Below are 3068 nucleotides of genomic sequence, written 5' to 3'. Positions count from 1 at the left end.
CACCCCGAGCCCCCCGCCCCCCCCCCCCAACCCATGGGGGCTATAAAATTTAATAAAATTGCCATATCCTCTTTGCGTGTGTTGGCAAGAGGAGGAAAGCCAGTGAGAACCAGCTACGTAGGGGAAAAGAAGCAAAGGGGGTAGATGAGAAATACCTGCAGGTGTGCAGGGGTAGGGACCGAGGGGGCTGAGATGGATGGAAGAGCAGACAAACTGTCTTGGGGAGTATTTTTGTTGCATTATATGGGTCTAGTGGTGAGGCAAAGCTATCCCCACGGGAAGCAAGGGGAAAAATCTCTTCAGCATCAGACCTGTTTATACATCAGATTTTCTTTAATTTTTGGCTTTCACTTTTTAATTTCAAAGATACTGGTGGGGAGATGGATTCAGAAGCCAGTGTTAAAACCTTCTACGAAAATAAGTATCTCCATAGTGGGACTTGCTGCATATTTCCAAGGGTTGGGATGAGAGACCACACATTATGTCGTGGTCCCTGGCCACGCTTCCAAAGACCCCTCTGAACGTGGACCAGCTCCTAAGCTGTGCACTCCAGGGAACCATCATCTGCCCAACGAAGCTGTCCCACAGGTCAAAGACAGGATTTGAGACACACAAATAGATTCTTGAGAAGCAGAGATCTGGTTTCATGCAAATCACCTTAGGGATAAAAAAAAGAGAAAGCAGGAAAATACTAGGGACAGAAAGTTTTTCACTTCACATCTCCAGCTCTACAGAGACTCCTTGGGGGGGTTTATTTTTCCTCGTGGGTTTACCAGATCCTTGACGTTATTGTATGTTTAACATCTTGAGTTACAGCTCAGCCTCCTTTTTACAAGATTTTGAACTGCTGGGATGGAGAGAAGTCCTCCTCCACGGGCTCCACTCCTGCAAACACTTTGGCACTCCCAGCACTCCCAGTAAGGCAGTAGGGCCGGCCAGAAGACAAGAATTCAACTTCTCAGAAAGTACAATGGATTTGCCATCCACTTCCATTCCCTATGCAACAAAGGACAATGCCAAAAACCAAAAATGAAAATAAGAGCAAAATGGAAGAAAGGAGAAAAATGAGTAATGGAGAAAGCCCTCCTACTGTCAGAAGCCAGTACCCTGGTGGGAGGCACTGGGGGAGGCTGGAAGGATGCAAACTCAGGTCGGTTGGATTTGTGGGAAGGATGAGAGCTCCTGCATTGCACCTGGCCCAGCCGAGGCCATCTGGAAGCTGCCGTCCTGTGCAAGCTCTGCTGCTTTGCAGCCCCTGGTGGGGCTCAAGATCCCTGAGGGCTCTTGGTGGGTACGCCAAAAAGCTGTCGGTGGATTGGAGGCTGATAATTTCATTTTTGTTATCCTGTCTGCCCAACGGGACAACGTGGAAAGAGCTGAAGTGTGCTCTGTCGTGTGTCCTTGCCAAAGCAGGATCACACCGAGCCCTTCCCCACCCTGCTCACAAGGGAGAGCACCCTGGGGGACCCCCCCGGCCATACGGCTCTGCATTGCCTGGTGACAGCCGCGGAGCACGTGGAACTGAGCCCATCCTCAGCCCGCCACAGGGGCAAGAAGTTCCACTTTTGATGGAGAAGACGCTGGGCAATGTGGGGACTGTGTAAATCCTGGTGGTTTGCTTCTCAGGGTAGTTGGGGGATGAAAAATTAACGTTGGCAAGAGCACCTCCAGCTCCTACAGGACTTCCCACAACCAGCTCACCTACTGCTGTACACCACGCTCCTCCGTCCACCCTCCCGGCCACGGGCTGGACCTGCAGCCACGTTGGCCCCATCATCTCCCACAGTATTTATTGGCCCCTCCCTGAGAGCTCTTGCAACTTATTGAAGCTTTTCTGCACAGTCCGGTTCACTTTGGTTTATGTCTCCCCTGGCTCTTCTCAGACCCTTTAGATATTGCATTCACATAAAGCAATAGACTCAAAAGTAATGACAGACCTCCAACTTTTATTGCACGGAGCATTAAAAAAGAAGAAGACGGAGAAAAGAAGTCATTTTAGAACACAACAGGAGAATGGGAAGACTACATAGAAAAATCATCCCTGTGGGATTAAACTCTCTGAACGAATTTTAAAAGGTTTGTTTTTTTTTTTTTTTGGTTGCAAAGTTTAACAGCCCACTTTTCAAGTACCATAAGAAATGCCTGCAGTATTAGAAAGAGTTGGGTTCCCCAGCGTTACCCCATCTGCACACAAACGACAGCCCTTCCTTCTCTTACACATCTGCAATGAGCTGCCCCCTTTTCGCCCCCCCCCTTGGCATCCCTCTGCACCAGATATTGCTGGCATCACTGTGTTAGTTTGTAATAAGTGTTTCATAAGAGTCTCCTATTACGGGGAACACAAGCATCTAGGGAAGAAGGATGGTTCTGTGGCCGAATATTTGTTGGGAAACTATTTGAGTTTCAAAATCCAGCTCTGCCAGGGCAACCTGAGACAGGGAACCAAATCTCCCGCACACCAGTTCCCGGCCATAAAACGATGATCGTGGCATTCACCTGCTCTGCAGCGGGGAACCTCTGAGAGCTGCAAGGTATGCGATGACCTTGCTGCATCACATAAACTGTTAACAGAAGGCACAGTCTATTATCTTCTCGTCTTTAATTATAGCAAATGCTGAACACTCTTAAAATAGGTGCGAAAAGCCCAAATGACTCCGTATGCACAAAACTAATTGCAGGAGGGAACAGAGAAGAGAAACTCCAGCACCGACTCCTGCCACAAGAGCCAGATGCCGTAACTTCTGTTCTGACTCCTGACAACAACAAAAACTTCTTATTTCTTAACTCTAATTGCAGATGCTATCGCAACACAAATTACAGACACACAAAACCCTACATAAATGCAGAATTTTAGCCATACAACTTTCAGAAGTGCTTACTTAAGCTCCAACAACTGTGCAGTACAGTTTGTCAGATCAGCTGTAGTGTATTAAGGAGGACCAGCGAAAGAATATTCAGTCCAGTAGCATCTCTGTCCTCTTGGGCTTCCTTATGATGGATAACAGACACCTCAGAGATTCATTTATTTCCTTCTAGCATCAAGACGCTCTGTTCGTGGAGGTGAAATA

The sequence above is a fragment of the Cariama cristata genome, unplaced genomic scaffold, assembly GCF_000690535.1.
Source record: "Cariama cristata isolate BGI_N322 unplaced genomic scaffold, ASM69053v1 scaffold23245, whole genome shotgun sequence".
NCBI classification, from domain to species: Eukaryota; Metazoa; Chordata; class Aves; order Cariamiformes; family Cariamidae; genus Cariama; species Cariama cristata.
Note: the sequence above shows the minus strand (reverse complement) of the source record.